Below are 21137 nucleotides of genomic sequence, written 5' to 3'. Positions count from 1 at the left end.
AGGACCAATATTTAATGTCTTTTCTGTCTCAGAGTGCAGAGCTAGCCCTGCCAATTCACATTGAATCAATTCAAGCAGTAATACATGTTTAATTTAGCACAGAGCAGATGACTCACACTGGCAAGAAATACCTACTGGATGATAGCTTTGGCAGTAATCCACACCCAACAAATGATAGTCCAAATATTTCCATCCTATTAGTGAGAGTTATGGGGCAATTCAATTGGGTTACAGCTTGATAATTAAGGTTTTAACTTGTTCATAAATGACCTGGAGTTAGGGGTGAGGCAGTGAAGTGCCCAAGTTTGCTGGTGACACCCAATTATTCAGGGTAGTTAAAACAAAAAGGGATTGCAAGGCGCTCCACAAAAAGTGTGAATGGACATGAAAAATCCATATGCAGTTCATCTCAGTGGTGCAACCTCTCACTTCTTTACTGCTGGATATGGCACCTAATTTATTCTTATACGAAGCCTGATTATTAATGTGCAGGTCAGTTTGTGTGGCAAAATACATTGTCTGCATAACCAGGTGACATCTGAAAGTACAGAAGTTGGCCACTGATCTTCCCCTTATGGTAGAAGAAGAGAAGAAGAGTTTGGATTTGATATCCCGCTTTATCACTACCCTAAGAAGTCTCAAAGTGGCTAACATTCTCCTTCCCTTCCTCCCCCACAACAAACACTTTGTGAGGTGAGTGAAGCTGAGAGACTTCAGAGAAGTGTGACTAGCTCAAGGTCACCCAGCAGCTGCATGTGGAGGAGTGGAGACACAAACCCGGTTCCCCAGATTATGAATCTACCACTCTCTTAACCACTACACCACACTGGTAAAGGTAAAGGTAAAAGTAAAAGGACCCCTGTCAATTAGGTCCAGTCGCAGACGACTCTGAGGTTGTGGCGCTCATCTCGCTTTATTGGCCGAGGGAGCTTCTGGGTCATGTGGCCAGCATGACTAAGCTGCTTTTGGCAAACCAGAGCAGCACACGGAAACACCATTTACCTTTCCGCTGGAGTGGTACCTATTTATCTACTTGCACTTTTGATGTGCTTTCAAACTGCTAGGTTGGCAGGAGCAGGGACCAAGCAACGGGAGCTCACCCCGTCATGGGGATTCGAACCGCAGACCTTCTGATTGGCAAGCCCTAGACTCTGTGGTTTAACCCACAGCACCACCTGCATCCCGTCCCCTTATGGTAGATCATTACTAATTATCTAAAACAATGGAGGATACTGACGAATTAGCACACCTACTCATGTCTCAAATTGGTGAGCATTGTATACTGATTACCATGCTAGGTCAATCCTCTTTATCAGCAGTTCCAGCCCTACCATTAGGCAGATCTCCTTAGATGGCAGTCAACATTTCAATGAAGCTATCCACCAATATCCCAATACTTTTTTTTCCTAATTAGTGCAAAACCCATTCATGTATTATGTTAAGTTGGGGGGGGGGGTTGCCCACATGTAAATCATTTTACATGTTTACATTGAAATGCATTTCCAATTTTAATGCCCACTCACCGTGTCTTGAGCTCCTCACGACACCTCATCCTTTTTTAACCACCATGAATAATTTGGTGTCAATAACACAATCAGTGTAGCATATAAATGGATTAATTTTATTGTATACTAGAGTACACATTGCTGTCATAATAGGAGTTTGTTTTTGTAATTCTTGCTGTAATTACAATTCTTGCTGTAAGTACAAACTGTACTTACAAAAAACTAACTTCAAAAGGGCCCCATTTCATTTGACACAAGAAATGCAATTTGAATGGGTTGCAGATCTCAGCCAAAATAGTATGCTTAGGTTATGACCTGCCATTGATTTTACCGAAGAAAATATTAAGCTTCCATGGAATCCTTTTTAACTGTTTTAGAATTGATCCATGCTAGAGCTCCAATGGAAGGAGAAAGAAATCTGATAATCAGATTTGACATTTTTGTTATTGTATACTTTTGCTAGCTTGATAGGAATTAAATTAGAGCAGATTTGCACTTGGGCTCAAAAGTCTTGTCCCAAACATCAGAGATCGAGGTGCTATTTTAAAATCTACATTCTTATTGAAATTGATTGGCAGGTATTTGTGGAACAATAATTGGGATATGTACACAAATCCCTAACGATGCATTATCAGGGTTTGATTTTGTTATCATTAGGGTTGTCAACCAATCCAGCAAATTACAGTAAATGGATTTCATTAACTGATTAAATCTGCATACACCTGTATGTGAATAAAACAATAGTTTTGAAGAAAAAAAGTGTTATTTGGCCTTTTTAGCTGATGCCTGCCTGTGCTGAAGCAGGCATTATCTTAAAAAAAGAGGTTCCCTCCTGGCTGAGAGAAAAGTTTTTCCCCTCCAATAATCTGCCACCTATAGCTTTTATCAGTTCTTACATCAGAAGTAAAAAATAGTTGCCTGATTTAAATGGAGACACCTGTTAAGTTGATCAGAAGTATTTTTGATCGATTTTGTGACACTCACTCTCATGCTGGTTGACCTCTGCAACAGGGCTAACGCAGTAACACATTTGTGTACGTCTACAAGTTGAATCAGCAGCAAACAATAGTTGTAAAAACACCCACAGACGCACTCACAGAGCCCTTGAAAATTCTGTCATCATTCATGAATTAGGATGTTGGTCACTGATGAGGACCATATTATGTATGCAGAGATGGCACCATCAGCTAATGGCTGGAAAATGCTCTGATGTTGCTGAACCTAGCACACAGATACCCTCACTCCAGATACAGAAAGCAAGTACTGCACCTTTTCCTGCTTAAGTTGTTATGGTCTCAGTACAGAACCAGAAAATAAGCTCTGGTCCCTCAGTGGGATCAATGCCCAAACACTGAAGATGTACACTGTGCTTTTTTCTGGGGGGCACACACAGGGGTACGCATACCCCTAAACATTTTGTGAATCTAAGTTTGGCCTCATTGAGGGGCAGTAGGGAAATGAGAGTACCCCTAAACATTTTTTTTAGATAAAAGCACTGGATCTACATAACACTTCAGACAACATAGTCACCCAGTTGCAATTTTGAATGGTGGAAAAAATCTGAAAAACACCCCATTTTCTATTGTTTTGAAAACAATAAAAGTGTTTTGCATTTCTTTCTAGCCATTGCTCTCGCAATCAGTTGCTTCATGAGCACAATGTTTATATTTTAATAGACGTTGCCTACACTCTCTCTGCTTCCCCAGCCCAGTTAGTGTATGATTAAAGACTTTTTGCTGTGCACTGATGTACTAGATTTTAATTAGTAATATTAAGACCTTCTCTGCACATCAAATTCTGAAGCACACACCTATTATGTACAGCTAAAAATGCAACGGGTAAGCAGACCCTTGTCTGCTTGCTTAAAAGTACTTGGTTGCTGTGACAATCCTCCTATCAGTGGATCAAAGATTCCCTCACCTTGAATGATGCTATGTTCTGTTCCAGAGGTATTGTCTGGGGGAAAATGGTGGCCAAGCAAAACTTGTGGTGGCAGCCAAACTCCATTTTAACAACAACAGCAACAGCAGCATCAGCAACAACAACTCTCCCTTTTAAATTCTTCCCACCCCAAAAAACTTGTCAGAATGTCCCCCATAAACTGTAAACAGAACTATCTTCTTCTTCTGCTTCTTCATCATCATATTTGTATCTCACCTTTCTTCCATGGAGCTCAAGGAAGCTTACATCATTCTCCCCATTTTATTCTTTCAACAACACTGTGAGGTAGGTTGGGCTGAGAGTATGTGACTGGTGCAAAGTCATGCATTGAGCTTCCTGGCCAAGTGAGGATTTGAACCCTGGTCTCTCAGGTCATAGCCCAACACTCTAACCACTATGCCATGCTGGCTCTCTTTCTCCATGAAAGGTGGGGCATTTTATTTTACAATGAGCATACATTTTTCTTGGGTTCATTTGCTATGACAATGAAAATGTGAAATTCTGTTTTGGAATTACCTCTACATAGATGCACAGCATAGCACACTCCAGCCTGTGAAAGAAGATTCTTCATGAATGAGTCATTGTTGAACTGGCTGCTCAAAAGGAAGCTCAGAGTAGTCCATAAATCTTCCTTACATTCCGTTATTAAAGAACATGGATTTTTGTCTGGTAAATAAAGGGAAAACACTCATTAATCCACTTAGTTCTTGTATGAGGAGGCAGGGAAGGGGAAATGATGCTTTACGAGCAGCAAACATTTTGTAGACAAAAGAATGGTCTAAAAAAAAAATATCCAAAACACCAGTCTGAAAACCTTTCAAAACTAATACATCATGACTTTGAATCTGTTATGTTGTCTGCACAGCCTTGTTCTGTTGTAGTGGGTTAACTCAACTGAATTATATATATTATAGAGAGAGATTTCTATCAGAATGAGCCAGATGTTTGCCAGCGTGGGATCTGGAACATCTGTCCTCTACCAGTTTAGCTGTTTCACCAGCATGGTGCATGTCATGAGAAATACCATCAGAAAGCTGAAAGGGAGTGGAAAATAATAGATTGTGGGGCAGTATTCAACATTTGTCATACTCTGAGTAGACCAATTAAAATTAATGGACATGACTAACTTAGGTCTGTTCACTTCAGTGGCTCTACTCAGTGTAGAACTTAGTTGGCCACACTCTTATGTGCAAGGAACTACCATACACATAATAATATTCTGCTAGGAATAGCAGTAAGGAAATGGCTTTTTCAGGCAAGGTCATTAAAACAACAGCAGTCGGCAGGTATCAGTAGCCAGCAAATCAACTGGGTTCATGGTTTTGGAGAGCAATCCAGAACAACTCCAGGATCGGAAGAATAACTCTACCGGATAAAAATGCAGCTAGGTTGCCCACCCCACCCCCCCGATACCAAATTTGCATCAAAGTTGTTGTGGAGAAACGTCTGAAAAAGTTGTATTTTATTTTTAAAAAATATAGATACAGGATAGAGATTAATTGTGGCTAAAGGTGTGTGTACATCACTTCCCAAACCAGCAGTGGGTGTGCACTGGATGCAGAATAAACAAGGGTGTGTTGATACAAGCTTTAGTATCAAATCAAACAAGTTCAAATTTTATTATGTGGTCACAGATCTGTTAAGAAAAATGTATACAAGGTGTCCACTACCTCATTGACAGAATTTGATTAAAGTCATGGGGTTTTTTTCTGAGGTATTCAATCATCCCATCCATCAAGTATGTGCTCAATATAAAGCATATTTAGTGCCTCAAAGTCAGCAGTCTATTAGCTAAAAGAGACAGTTCTCGTATTTCTGAGAGCATATTGGCTGTCAGTCCTGCTCCCTGTTTTGCAGGCCTTTTTCCACCTGGCCTGGTGGGGCTGGGCCCTGACTGACTCCCGCTTTTTGGGTTGGTGTGTTTGGTGGGGGTTTGTTGTTGTTGGTTTTCTGTATCCTTATTTTAGATCTTTTTGTGATTTAGGTGGAAACTGTTCAGTTTCTCTGTGTATTTTTTTAGTTTTTTATTATTGTTTATGACTACTTGTCTTATGTGGTAGTTATGTATCATATTTTCATGCTGTACGCTGCCTTGAGCATGGTTTGAACAGTGGAATATAAATAAAATATAAATAAAATAATGCATGTATGCGTGAGAGTACTGATAATATGGGTGTTTGTGGGTTGTTGTTTTTTTTAAAGAACACAGTACTCAGCAAAGGAAATGCAGGCAGTAATTTAGGCTTAAATATGTCTCATGGGTATCACCAAGCATAAGTACAGCTATAATTTAACTTGTGGTATTAATATTACTAAATGTGTATATTTTTAAATAGTTTAATGCATCATTTAGCTAGGTGTTGAGAAAATTATGGTTCTTTTATTTAAAGATGGAGGCTCTTTATGCAGACAATATATTTCATCTATCTTAGTTTATTAACTTGTTTGATTCTAGACAAAGGGTGTCTACAACGAGGGAATCCAATCTCAGTTTTGACAAAGCTTCTCAAATTCAATGCACAAAATTCAAGCTTCAGTGTACTTTTAAGTAAAGAGCCCTTGCTACTCTCCTTTTGTGTATAAGAGTCTCTCTCGTGTCTGTGTGTCTATTTGTGCATGGCAGAGAAGTGCTTTGTGAAGTTGCTGCTGAGCTCAAGAGGCTGTGACATTATTAATTGAGAAGACTACATTTTATTATGGATTGCTCGGTCATTTAAATATGTATGGTTTCCATTTTGGTACTCACAGCACAATGAGAAAGCAAGTGTGGGCCTGAAAATATTGTTGCAGGCATCCTGTTTGGATGGGCAAAATGACATTTTTGCTAGGTTTTTGCATAGTTTATGTCTGACGATATTATTTCCACTTGCATTGATGGCTAGATGGTTACTTGAATGAGCATGGATGGGTTTTGATGACTAGAAGCTACTAGCTACTGGGAACACCCCACTTACTTGCAAATGTGTGTTTGTGGGTTGGAGAGAAACAGTTCGGAACTTACAAATGCAACCAGTGAAGAGGAAAATATCAAGTACAAGTTTTGCAGCTGGCTTGCAAGAATGAGCTTTGGGGTACATCAAGAGTAGGTTGTTTGTTTGTGAGCCTAAGTGTTGGTTTTCTCCCCTTGTCTGTACAATGCTACTCCTGTAATTAGTCTCGGGAAAATTGGGATGTATGCAATGTACTTGGTAGCCATGAAGTAGCAATGAGAACCAATGTGATTCAGAAAAGAATGACTGCTGGGCTTCAGTATGAAAGATCTGAATCTGAGTCGCCTTCTCTGTCATGGACTCATGGGGTGGCTTTAATTCAGCAGGAAAATAAGAACTACAACCCACCTTTATCCCAACTTCTACCTTACTTTAGTAAATGAATACCTTAATATTTGCTGGGTCAGCATTCATATACGTCTATATCATTTAGTGTCTGACAGTATACCAAAGCTGAAAACATGACTGCTTACAAAGAAATTAGCATGTTCCCCATATTGTATGCAAATAATATGTAGCGGATGTTATTTCCTCCCAGGCAAATTGCTTACTCTGCAGACACTCTTAATTACTTCCACTATCTCAGTTTGACTTGCTGTTGAAAATCTATTTGGGTTTTTTATGGTGGCATTTAGAGTCTTCCTTTTGCTTGTGAGTCTGACTTTTTGTACCAGCATTTGGAAGATGGGATACAAAGTTGCCCTTCAAAGTTGGCCATAATTCATGCTTGATTTCTTTGCTCATGAAGGGAAAATAACAATGTTGTAAATATTCTTTAAGCAAAAAAGTTTGCATTGAAAGAGACTCAGTGCTTTTAAAAATGTCTGCTTAATTCTACCAGCCTCTTGGTTTGCCATTGTTGTGCTCATATTCACTTGTTCAGTGTGCAACAATTAATGCTCTCTTTATCAACTCTCCATTGTGCGCATACAATTGATCTGTAAAGCTTTGAAATATTGTTAAGCAAAGGGCTAAGAGCCCAAAATCTAGAGTATTCTGTAACTTCTCCTTCTCGGTCCCTGCCCCCTGCTTTAAAAAAAGAAAAGAAAAATACTGCATCAGTTTAATGAAAAATCAGAATTAAAGACCCTTCTAAAAGATAAATGAGCAGCTCTTTCGAAAAACTCTCCACTCTATAGTTTTCATGATCATACCTTTTCGGTATCATTTTGGGGGTTATCCTGTGGTTGGGAAAAATGATCATGGCACTTCTTTTCTTCTGAAGATAGTGCAGTCTAGCCTAGTATATTATTGATTTGTGGATTATTGCTTGCTTCTAATTTATCTGCAGCAGACAGAGCAGATAATGGAAACAGCCATGTTGGCAATGCAGCCTGTAGAACACAGGAGACACTGCTTCATCGTCCCAAAGCTCTATTTATCTCATTTGTTTGCATCTATTAGTATAATTCTCTATTAATTATAACTGGCACCTCAGCCCTATAGATCTGCTAGAACAGTAATATCTTAGGATTTGGGATTCTGTTCTTGTGGCAGTGGCTCTGTGGAGGATGTACCACATTAATAATTACATTGCCCAGTCTTCTCTGTGATCAGAACTAAATGTTTAGACTCACCTCTTGAGGGGAAAGCCAGTTGGTCTGAGTTGCATGGAACTGATTTCGTCTTGGCTTCTTGTAAGATTTACTTTGGCACCTGCAAAAGCCCAAAACAGTTTATTACTTGCTCATAATGTGGTAAATAAATAAGATTGCATGCTATTGTAAATATTATTTTCTTTGTAATTATTCTTAATTGTTTACTTATCTTCTGTTGTAGCTTATGGCTGGCTGGCTGGCTTTATAAGGAGTAAACATAGTCGAAACTGTCATTCTGATAACTTACCATAAGAAAATCCACCCAAAGGTTTGCTTCTATTTTCCTGTTACTGTAATTTTTGTTTTGAAAAGTTTGCTAGGATGCGCTGTGGAATCACCATAACTTCTGCTCCTGCTATTGCCGTTGCAAGAAACAACTTTGTGAACAGTAGGTTGAAACACTAGTACAGTATTGTGTCAGGGGCTTCCGCTGAGTTGTTTGTAAGTATAACATCATTAGCTGGGGCATGACACCAGGAGGCTAATCCTGTGTCCTTTTCCCCCTTTCTTTATAGTGAACTTTGTGAGCAGTGAGTTTCCTTCATTTGGAGATTCATGGGTTTCCTGTTCCATGCCTTGTAGTACTCTTAATTAAGGTGCCTTTGAAGTCCACATATGGGGTTGTGCCAGCAGAGAACACCATACAGGAAATCTTCTCCCTCCCTTTGTGGAATCTCAGGGTCTGGGCAGTAGAAATCCTTCAAGCATTGAGCCATGGAAGGATGTACATTCAACATCAGAACTTTGAACTGGACTCCGAAAATCAATAACATGGGGACTGGAGGAGGAGGTATTTGGGAACATGTAGATAGATGTGTATTTTATTCAGGAAATGCTAAAGAAATATCCACCGCTTTTATTATAATAACTGCAGTGAAGCTTATTAATTTATGAAGGTGAAGCACCTTGAAAATAAGCATGCCTCCACTGATGGTAATAAAAGCTCCATTTATCATTAAGTGTGTCAGGCTGAAAACATTATCAGCGCTCACCTAATAAGCAGTGATGGAAGAAATGGAGTGCAGCACACTCAGGAATGCACCAATGCATTAGTCACGCTGTAATACCGTCTGATTTGCATTATGACACCCTCGGGAAGAAAACAGTGTTGACAGGTGCATCAAAGCAAAGGCATGAGACCTCTGAGATGGATTTATTCAAATGGGCAAAGGAAGAAATACAGCAGACATCAGAAGGAGAAATGGGGTGGGCAGAAGCAGTCAAAGAAAACAGTCTAGCTGCAGCTCAGTTCTGAACATCCTCTCTATTCCCATGAATTGAGTGGGATTTACACGAATATTAAACATGTAGGAAGTTAAGAATTGCTTCCAGTATTTGGAGCATCCAGTAGTCAGAGGTATGATGAACCAGCCCAGAGACAGGCCTATCAGATCTCCAGACAAATTATTCAGAGCATGGGCTAGCAGTGGCTTAAAATCAGGGCTGGGGTCAGACTTCAGGGTACTGCCAATGGGTGGCATCCCCAACATATACCCCCAATGCATGGTATTTTTCTTCTTCTGCCACTGCTGTTGCTGCCAAGGCTACAAGCAACACCACTCACCAAGCTTTGCTGAACCCCTGGGCAGCTTTTTTAAGCAGTGGGTCAGTGCTGGGGCCATTTTTAAATGAGGGTCAAACTCTGTTCCCGTCTGTGGTGACCACATGCTATTTTAATTTATCCTAAATGCACACACCAATTTTGGGTAAATCCAAAATGCAACATCTAGGCCTGTAGGTCTATGAAAAGATTTAACAGATCTATAGACCTGGGCATTACATTTTGGATAAATTAAGATGGAAAGGGAGAGATGGCCACTGTGAATGGGAACCAAGTTTGGCTCCCATTCAAAACAGTCACTGCCACTCATTCACTACTAAAACAGCTGTCTGAGGCCTCAGCAAGGAGGGCGGGAAGTGACTGCATGGCTGGTTCACATCTTCCTCTGGACCTCTAAGGCCCTGAGCCAGTGCCCAACCTGGCCAGCTGCTGTTGCTGGGCCTATTTAGAACCATATGCCTCAACTGAATATGTATATGTGTGGTGGTGTTTTTAAATGAAAGTTTAATGCCCATCCATTCTAGAAGCATCTTGCCTCAATGTCAGGCTTGCCGTTGGCATCCACGGACCTTGCCTCATGGCTCGTCTGCAAGTGACTGATCAGCTAGGGATCTCCTCAAAGGATAAATGTGTTTTACTTCAACATCACTGCTGAGTACCATGAAATATTAACTTTATACATAGAACTAAAACTATCTTTAGAGCCAAAAGACTCTTTGAAACTATTTTTCTTGTTGATTTATTCATTCATTTTTCAAGAGGCAATAAGACATTTAGCATCTTGAAGTCATTTGGTACCTTGGAGGTTTAAAAAAGCAAAAAGAAACCCTACTGAGCAGTATTTATATAATAACATAATGCCATGGGTAGCAAACATAAGACCTTATGAAGCCCCTTGTGGTGGCTACCCTTACTCATGCTACACAAATCACTGAATTATCTCCAAGGACCATCCTAGTTGCAAGGATCTTGATGCCTTCAATACAACAAAAAATGTAATTCACTAGTGCCTGTTACTGCATGTTTTTGCAACAGCCTACACTGTGCACCCATTTCTGGTGTTATTGTTGCTTCCATAAATGTATGTTGGGTGTTATTGAGCTTGCAAAGAAGTACCATGCCATGCAGTGTTGCATATCAAAGTAGACATGGCAATAAATTCATATGAAACTGACATTTTTATTGAGATAAAAAGGAGATGACTCAAGGGCAGGGGTGGGGAACCTCCAGTCCTCTAGATGCTGTTGAACTACACCTCCCATGAGTCCCAGCCAGCATGGCCCAATTATGAAGGAGTTGTAGTCCAACAGCATATATAGGACTGGAGGTTTCCCATCATCCCTACTCCAGGGAAGCTACTGTGTGGAGAATATGGCCCTTCACACCTTCATTTATACCATGTTGGCATTAAATACAGCATCTTAAAAAGCAGAGACATCACCTTGCCAACAAAGGTCCGTATCGTTAAAGCCATGGTTTTCCCAGTAGTGATGTATGGAAGTGACAGCTGGACCATAAAGAAGGCTGATCGCCGAAGAATTGATGCTTTTGAATTATGGTGCTGGAGGAGACTCTTGAGAGTCCCATGGACTGCAAGAAGATCAAACCTATCCATTCTTAAGGAAATCAGCCCTGAGTGCTCACTGGAAGGACAGATCCTGAAGCTGAGGCTCCTGTACTTTGGCCACCTCATGAGAAGACTCCCTGGAGAAGACCCTGATGTTGGGAAAGATGGAGGGCACAAGGAGAAGGGGACGACAGAGGACGAGACGGTTGGATAGTGTTTTCGAGGTTGTGGTTCGAGGACCCGACCCCGCGAAGTGAAATGAAGACACAAGGACACGTGATATAAGGTTAGTGGGCTAGAAAAGGCCACAACTTTATTGATTACAGCAATGAAAAGGTATTGGCTTAGGCCAGTGTTTCCCAACCGGTGTTCCGCGGCACACTAGTGTGCCGCGAGACGTTGCCTCGTGTGCCGCTTGGGAAACACTGCTCTAAGCGAGAGGGGACTCTGCTCAGGCTGCATCCGCCGTGCGCGAGGGAGGCGCTTCCTCTCGTGAGGGAGGCGAGAAGAAGGGAGGCGGGGCCGAGCAGGCGGATTGGCCCGGCGGCGGCCGTGACGTCACCCTGCGCGCGGCGGCAGATTCGAAACTCCTCAGGCGCAGGCGCGGCTGGAGCAGGAAGGCCGCTCTGCTTGAGAGGAAAGAGAGGGAGCCGCCGCCGGCGGGATGAAGAACACCGTTCCGCGGAGCACCGTGAAGAAGCTGCTGAGCAAGCACAAGCCGCACTTGCCTCAGGGTCTTACTGCCCACCCGCCTCTGTTTCCTTGCTGTGCTTGCTCAAATGGAACAAAGAGCAGGGAAAGCCCCTCCCCTCCAGGCAAGCAGGCAGGAGGGGGAGAGAGAGAGAGAGCGTGCGAGCTGGCTGGCTTGGGTGAGTAGGTGAGGGAAAACTTTTGCCTTCCTTTCCTCCCTCCCCGTTATACCCCTCTCCTGCATTCTTAGCCAGCTGCTTCTCTGCACACCCCTCTCGTGCTCCTTGTCCGTTCTGTGTTTTTCCTTCCCTCCCCACTTAAAATGTGGTTTAAAAGCATGGATCCACATGGATCCTCAGGATCTTTGCATTGGGTCACCCCAAATTCACCAACAGATCACATAGCATGTCCATGGCTACAGCCTGCCCTCCAAAAATCACGCACCCACTGTTGCCTGGGGCTGCAGTGGTGCAAAAATGTGGTTACAAAACATGGATCCACATGGATCCTCAGGATCTTTGCATTGGGTCACCCCAAATTCACCATCAGATCACATAGCATGTCCATGGCTACAGCCTGCCCCCCCAAAATCACACACCCACTGTTGCCTGGGGCTGCAATGGTGCAAAAACGTGGTTACAAAACATGGATCCACAGGGATTCTCAGGATTTTTGCATTGGGTCACCCCAAATTCACCATCAGATCACATGTCTGTGGCCACAGCATGAAGCACAAAAATGATACATCATTAATATTCACTGCCCACGGCGGCAGCCAATCGGCTGCCGCAAAGGGCGGGCCCTCACAGGTTCACTGAATAAAGTATTTTATAATTTTTCATATTTCTGTTTACTTACTATTTCATAATAAAGTAATTATAAAATACTTTATTTGTGTTTATTTGATTCCTATTAAAGAGAGTTACTTTATATATAGTCAATATAGGCACAGAGTTAATTTTTTAAACATTTTCTAATGGTGGTGTGCCTCGAGATTTTTTTCATGAAACAAGTGTGCCTTTGCCCAAAAAAGGTTGGGAAACACTGGCTTAGGCATTGGATCGAAACAAGTGGGTTTATTCACCAGTAGGTGGAGCCAGTTGATGCTGATCCAACTATAGGCTCACCTCCTGCTGTCACCGAGGGTCGTGCCATGGCCTCCCGCCAAGCAGGCATCGGACAGAATACACGACCGCCAGATTCCTTTAACGGAATACCCCTAAACATTGAAGGCATAGGCGATGGCCACACCTAGCACTTCGACACACCACAACACATTATTCCAATGCCTAACCGCCACCCGAGCCGAAAGGCTCGCCGCCAATACCCTCAAAGCTGTAACCAATCCCAGATGCTTTGCTGACACTAGCTAACCAAATGTTGTTCCCCAGATTCGATAGGTGGACACCGTCATTCTGGTATAAAGCTTGGTTGCCGATCCGGATACGGTCATGATAAATGACTCGGCCATACAAAAAGTGCACCCAACGGGCTATTGCACGATTTAAGAGTTTCCTGGGTTTTTCAATTGCCATACAGTTCTGCACACCGTGCCACACAATTCTCTTCAGGAAGGAGGACCAGAACACCGTTGTTCCGGGACACAAGGCAGCCACCTCATCCAAATCTCTTTATGTGCCACGACAAGTTCACACTTCTTCTGTTAACAAGGTCATTTCCCCCTAATTGAAGGATAAGTATGTCAGGAGGGCCAAACGTAGCAACTCTCCCTCAGCAATGGCATAAGCAATGCCTCGTGACGAAAACCAGGAAACACGCACTCCAGGTGGGTGTCAGGAGGGCCAAACGTGGCAACACTCCCTCTCAGCAATGGCATAAGCAATGCCTCGTGACGAAAACCAGGAAACACGCACTCCAAGTGGGTGTCAGGAGGGCCAAACGTGGCAACACTCCCTCTCAGCAATGGCATAAGCAATGCCTCGTCACGAAAACCAGGAAACCCGCACTCCAGGTGGGTGTCAGGAGGGCCAAACGTGGCAACTCTCCCTCTCAGCAATGGCATAAGCAATGCCTCGTCACGAAAACCAGGAAACCCGCACTCCAGGTGGGTGTCAGGAGGGCCAAACGTGGCAACTCTCCCTCTCAGCAATGGCATAAGCAATGCCTCGTCACGAAAACCAGGAAGCTCGCACTCCAGGTGGCTGTCAGGATGGCAGCTGTTGGATGGCAGCAGGCCCAAGCATGCAGCTGTTATGGCGGTGCCAATCCTGAATGAGTGTGCCGCATAATCCTGGGAAGATAAACCACAGGCATCAATAACTTTGCGGAGTGCCCTTGTGAATTGGTGTCTCAACAAAGGTGACCCATCCTCGTGAACCAGGAGTGGGCCAGGACCGGGCAGTCTGAGGTAAAGGTACCATCTAGTGTCTTTTGACCGGGCATGGGCCCCGTTGCACTGAAGCTGTAAGTTTTTACGAGGGGACCCATACCTGCCTGGTCTGTTTTGGATTGACGTATGCGCACAGTCATGCTAGTTTCGGTCAACTGCACTTCCTCCCACTTGCGTTAACCTCGGCTACCACTTCACCAACCCTCAAGGCACCAATGAAGGCGATCGCATATGCTGCGGAAAAGAGGCGGGCCTCGAACTTGGCCCAGCAGATTGACCTAAGCTTTGTGCGTATTTGAGATAGCAGCCCGTAAGAAATTGGCTTACGGCTCTAGGGGGGTTGCGATTGCTACGAGGTAGGCGAAAAAACCAAAAAGCCTAATGCCAAATGGAAAAATTCCTACCAGGCCCCCCAGACAACCGGGGCGACCAACCTAAGGTCCATAGCAAGGCCAAAAACCTAGACCCTGAGCTAAATGGGAGTGGAGGGTGGGTGACTCGCTGCGGGACGACGACGACTGAGGAAGAGGTGGAGCGGCCCCGCAGCATTAAGCTGCTAAACACGCCCCCTGGAGACACGTGGCTGGCTGCCTCCGGTGGGCGTGGGCACCAGCCAGGTGAGGAGGGGCGGGGGCTATGGCCCCTGGCCAGGAGGTGGAGCTCGGGCTCCTGCCCACAACCACTCCCCTCTCTTCCAGGGAGGAGAGTCTTTGTGGATCGAGGGCCCGACCCCAATATGTGAAATAAACACACAAGGACACACGATATAAGGTTAATGGGCAAGAAAAGGCCACAACTTTATTGATTACAGCAGTGAAAAGGTATTGGCTTAGGCATTGGATGACTATAGGAGGTGGGTTTATTCAACAGTAGGTGGAGCCTGTTGATGCTAATTCAACTATAGGCTCACCCCCTGATGTCACTGAGGGTCGTGCCATGGCCTCCCGCCAAGCAGGCATCGGACGGAATACACGACCGCCAGATTCCTTTAACGGAATAACCCACGGTAGACAGCATAGGCGATGGCCACACCTAGCCCTTGACACACATGAATCCAATGCCTAACCGCCACCCGAGCCACAAAGGGGCTCGCCGCCAATACCCTCACAGCTGCAACCAATCCCTAATGCTACTAATGACGCTGTCCAACCAGATGTCACTCCCAATGTCTGTTAGATGAACTCCGTCATTCCGGTACATGGCTTTGTTGCCGATCCGGATACGGTCATGATAAATGACTCGGCCATTCATAAAGCGCACTCGACGGGCCACGGGACGACGATGAGGAATGAGGCCAGGGAGAGGCTAGTGCTGCAGCAAAAGGCTGCTGAACACGCCCCCACCGCGGCACCTGGTTGGGTGGCCACAGGAGGGGGCTGAGCACCAGCCAGGTGAGCTGGAGGCAGGGGGCAAATGCCCCCCTGCTGGGCGGTGCTCGGGCTCCCGCCCACAACCACTCCCCTCTCTTTCAGGGAGGAGAGTCTTTACCAGCATGAGTTTTACCAAACTGCGGGAGGCAGCGGAGGACAGAGGTGCCTGGCGTGCTCTGGTCCATGGGGTCACGAAGAGTCGGACACGACTAAACGACTAAACAACAACAAAGCATTAAATAATATATACGCATATGCTATCTTCTCCCTTGGAAATCTATAATAAGAACTGCATGCCTGCCCTTTGGTTAAGACTGCAATCCTATGTAGATGTACTTGGAAATAACGCCCCCCCCCCCGAACCCAAATACAGTGGAACTTACTTCTAAGTAAACGTGCAGGATTGTGCTCTGTAAAGTCAGCATATTTCCTCCTCATGTGAAGGACAAGAACAGTTCAAGAAAGATCTTCTCGAACTTTTGGAACATGGAACATGAAAAGCATTGCCTTATTCCCAATGTGCTTGCTCTTTCATTTACAACTCATTTACCTCCCACATACAAACCTATTTGGTACTTGTATAATACAGTGAATGATTTTCCAATTTAAGTCACATTCATTCATATTTTATGTAGTGTAGGGGGGGAGGCTTTTCTGGTTTAAAGCTTAACATTTATTGTCATAATGATATTCCTGTCTTAATTCTACTTCATTCTTAAGACATTTAGTTCTGCAGAGTGGTGGAAATGAAACTTGCCCTCATTACATGGTTGCACAGAAAGAGGTTGGAAAGTTCTTGCAAATGGAAAAGATTTGCTTGTACAAAAAATGCCTTTCATATTGATATCAACATGCCTTGTCTAATTCTCTCCACGAGTATTTGTGACATTAATAGTTGAAACTTTCAAATAGCAACCTCTAACAACCTATGGACACATTTTACATCAAGGATTGGGAACCTGTGGCCCTGCAGTTCCCGTTGGACTTCAGTTCAGTTCTCATCAACATGGCCAGTGATTATGGGAGCTGTAATCTAGAGAACCACAGGTTAGCCATCCCTGTTCTGCATGTTGAATTTTCCCCAATGGTTGGGATGTAAAAAACATTACTTGTTCCACATACTGAAGGGTTGGCATTTCTTAAACAGGAGCCCACGGTGCCACATGTCAAACCACCTGAGGGGACTTCTAGAAATAAGACACGCCCTTCAGATGTTGTCAGACTACAATTCCCATTATTCTTGATCATTGGTCTTTCTGGCTGGGTTTGATGGCAATGTAGTACAATAGCATCTGGATGACACCATGTTGATTACCCCTGGTAGATGGCATGGGAATCTGCTCTTTAAAAAAGAAAGTAAAAAATCCCACTGACATGCCTATGAATCCCAATCAATATGTCATCCAAGATCTGTCTGTCATGTGTAAAGAGTGCAGCAGTGGAGGAGCTCATGTCAACCCTTACTGTTGGTTACACTGACTGGGACTCAAAAACACCAGGAATGCCATAGGTTCCCCACCACTGGAATAGGGCAATATGTTTCCCACTGGAGTGGAGTCAGATCTACTCACTAATGAGAGCCATTCCAGTTCAAGAAATAAGACACTCCAAGCCTGGAGCCCTAAACATACCCAACTCCCTTGACTGTTCCACATAAATAGTGGTTTCCAGACCCTTGATCGTCTTAGCCACCCTCCTCTGTACACAATCCAGCTTGTCAATATCCACTTAACAGTTACCTCATCTAGCCCAAATTTTACCAGCTTCTCCATAAGAATATGATGGGGGACTTTGTCAAAATTCTTACTGAACTCAATATACAGCACATTCACAGCATTCTCCCAATCCACCAAGCTTGAAACATGGGGGAGGGAGAGAGAGAGAGAGAGAGAGAGAGAGAGAGAGAGAGAGAGAGAGATTCACCCAGCATGGATTGTTTTTGTGAAACCCAAGCTGGTCTTAGTAATCACAATATCCTTTTCCAAGTGCTCACAGACTGACCATTTAATTATCTTTACTAGTTAAACCCACTCCCCTTCATACGAGCCAGAACTAGATTGAAAACCCTTTCTTCTTTTTCTGACCATCTATGATGTGACCTCCTTGGTTGCAGATTTCACTTCTGGAAGTGATACCTGTACTGATTACCTCGCTAAGTTTTAGATAGTTATATGACCGTGGAATTGTGTGATTTTGACCTCTGCTGTGATGCAGTCATGGATTCATAAACTTTCATTAAGCATAAGATCAGTTGAGAAAGGCGTTAAGTCAGCAGTGAGGTAATAAAAGAAGAACTGAGGGATGAGACTGAGAACAGGAAATTTGGAATATTAGCAAGCAAATCGAACGTGAAAAATGTCAACAAGTGGCACACAAATCCATATCACACCTTAAGCCACTTTACACCTCTAGATTTTGAGATATTGTTGCATTTAATATTAGAGTTGTGAATAGAGTTGTGAATATTAGAGTTGTGCATTTGACTGATGAATGTGGGGCCAATCTGTCAGTCAAATTAAATTAAATTAAAATACACATTGAGAACTGTGCCACTTCAGAGCTGAGGTAGTTAACAACATGACGGGATATTTTATCCTCAGCAAAACCCTCTTGCCCCATGGAAAGTCACAGTGTTAGAAGACTTCAAACAGACTTTTTCCTGATATGCTAATTTTCCTTGCACGTATGGTTTGGATTATTATTTTTTGTATATGGAAACAAATCATCTCCCTCTTGTATTCTGAAGTACAGTCTCAGGAGAACAGCATCTTGTGGTGCTACTTTTTCCTGCTGAAAATGTACACTAGTGGCAATGTGGAGACACGTGGGAAAAATCTCAAAAAACCCACAATTAGTAATGTGTGGTAAGTTGTAATTTCTCTTTCAGAACCACTGTTCTGGCTTTTTGATCCAAGAATTGAACACTTTCTTCTTCTTACAGATGTGGACTGCATGATTTAATTGCAGCTGTTCTTGCTTTTGAGCATCACAGCCATTCTGTTTCCTTTTCAGATTTGAGCTCTTTTTAGAAAGTCATTTCTCCTTGATCTTTGCCTTGTTTTTTGTATCTTCTTTCAGTGCTTCACATAGTGCTATGCAGCTCTTCTAGAATGTTATATCATCAAAAGTGAAGCTTCAAAATTGGGATGCATCGAACCATATAAAGACAAACATTTGTGAATACATAAATAAATTAACCTCAAAGACTTGTCAAAACTAAAGTGTACTATGTGTACAAAGTGGAAGCATCAAGAAGGAGACTTGCATGTCTGCATATATGTAGTTGTCGAAATACAGTTACATAAAATGCTGGCCAGATATATAAAGGAGTCCAAATAGCCGTATCTGAGTGGAAGATCATATGTTTTGTATATATAATCGTCTCCACTGACTTCTAGTCTATTTGTAGCTCTAACTGAATGTCATTTACAACTTGGGATCAGGATACCTAAAGGGTCTTGAGATCTTCAGACCCCATTCTCTGAGTGCCCCTGCCAGGTGAAGTGCAGTAGGTAGTTAAGGGTGAAAGGGCCTTTTCAGTAGTGGCACCCTGGTTATCATATGTCCTTCTCAAAGAGGCTCAACTAGTGCCTACTTTGAGGTCATTTTGGTACCAGGCAAATACCTCCCCTCCAGCAATGTCTTCTTTATTTATTTATTTATTTATTTATTTAAAATTGTATCATTCAATCAATCAATCAATCAATCAATCAATCAATTTATTGTACTAGCCAAAGGCCATGACAAATACATACAATCAGTTTATAACTCAAATAACATTCACCTCACTGGGGCTTGTGCTTCTTGTTTCAGTACATGGCCATTCATGATCTTTGAAGTACCTTTCCAACTTATATTACACTAATTGAACCGTAGGGGCAGGGAAAATGGATAAGTGGGATGGAAATCAAATTAGCCTAAAGGAAGCAAGACAAAAATAAAACCACTGCTTTGCACAGGGAACATTATGCAATAGTTGATTTTAAAAATCAGCATAAAATATGAAGAGGATTACTGGCTACTGGGGCTTCCTTAACAGCTGGAGTAGGGCTTTTAAACGATCATATTTTGCTCAAGCAGCCAGCTGCTTAAGAAATTAGGCCACAGGGACTTTCAAACCCTTTTCAGCGGAAAAGAAGGAAATATACTGCAACTATTTTAAAGTAGAAGCATGTCCCATTTGCTTGAGACCAGAAGAGCTGTGCAATACCATCACTCTTCCTTAAAATAATCCCTCCTCAAAAGCCATCTTTCATGATGACTTCGGTTCAGCCAGTAGTCTCCATACCCTACTGCAACTGAAGTCATGTCTATATTGAATTCAGTGGGGCTTATGTCCAGGTAAGTAGTATTTGGAGCGCAGCCTTAGGTGATAACTAAGTACAGGGTCGCTGCTGGACAACCTGTTTATTGAGCATTTGATTTGTTCTTACAAAGTTTGTTGGGAAGTTATTAGTTGTCACACCAAGCAATTGTTATTTCACACTTTCTAGTGTGAAATATTACATTCCTTACTGCTATAAGCCTGTTTTGTTTTGGAAGTGGGGTTTGTTGCTCACCAGCTCCAAATCCACTTTAATTGAATGTGCTGTTATATAACTGAATCCCAACTGCAAAATAGTCTGGACAGTCTTGAAGTGTGCTAAGTACTTGCAACAGAAGCAACCATGTGGTCTTTCTCTGTTTACCCAGCCTCAGTTTCCCTCACTTTCATATGTACTTCCCCCAATATCACATTTTAACTGTTATGCTCTTTGGTAAAGGGATCTGTCCTCTGGTACTCTGCAGACAGCTATGAACGCTAATGGTGCTATGCAATTAAATAAACCCATTGTGTGCCCAGCTACAGAGTCCCCGCCCCAGTGTGCCTAATACTAAAGGGTGTGTGTGTCTGTGTGTGTGTGTTTGTGTATGAACGAAAATGACACCTATCTGGGATTTAAAATGGCCACAACTTGAGCTATGAGCGCTGATGATGCTATGCAATTAAAGAAATCCATTATAAAGCAAACTTCTCAGAATCTGCACACAGGGAGCACTTGCTTTCTTAAACTTCCACTTTCTAGTTCTCTCTGAGAACCAGCAATGACCAGAGCTCTGATCATTCAATATTTCCCTTTCTCTGTGCCAACTTTCTCGATAAACAATGAACAAAACAATATAAAGGTCATGCTGATGTAGGTTTCAGAGACCAAATTACTCCTTGGAAGAGGAATCAGCCTTAGATTTGGGCTTCTCTGGAAATCTGTTCCTTTCTCTATAAGATAGAAAAACCGTTTGGGAAACCATATGAGGTTTGCACAAGGCTGTCTTAAATGTCTTCAAAATGTATGTAATCTCTTATCATGTTATGTTATATTTTTGCTATGAATAAAACCAAAGTAAGCCAATGGACCCTGACACAATCTGATAAATTCTCTTTTTGAAGGACCCAGATAGGCTAAAAGGGAGACATCTGAAACAGTGAATTCAAAAGTGAGTGAGGAAAGTGGACAGTGGCCTATATTTCTATTTCTATTTGTTTTATTTTTGCAAGCAGGATTTGCCCCACAGCCAGCTGTTGTA

General features: G+C 42.8%; 1 long non-coding RNA gene across 8 annotated transcripts in view; it reads right to left on the bottom strand.

Moving 5' to 3' along the window:
- The window catches only part of LOC310828072, a 95175-nt gene that overhangs the window by 48679 nt on the left and 25359 nt on the right, over positions 1-21137 (bottom strand). For all 8 annotated transcript variants that reach the window (XR_014556605.1, XR_014556606.1, XR_014556607.1 and 5 more), the window contains 2 exons: positions 8014-8092; positions 3963-4112 (listed from right to left, as the gene is read on the bottom strand). This is a non-coding gene — a long non-coding RNA (uncharacterized lncRNA). The remainder of the gene's footprint in view (positions 1-3962; positions 4113-8013; positions 8093-21137) is intronic.

This window comes from Podarcis gaigeae, assembly GCF_964106915.1.
Source record: "Podarcis gaigeae genome assembly, chromosome: 12".
NCBI lineage: Eukaryota > Metazoa > Chordata > Lepidosauria > Squamata > Lacertidae > Podarcis > Podarcis gaigeae.
Note: the sequence above shows the minus strand (reverse complement) of the source record. Positions and strands in the feature narration are given on the sequence as shown.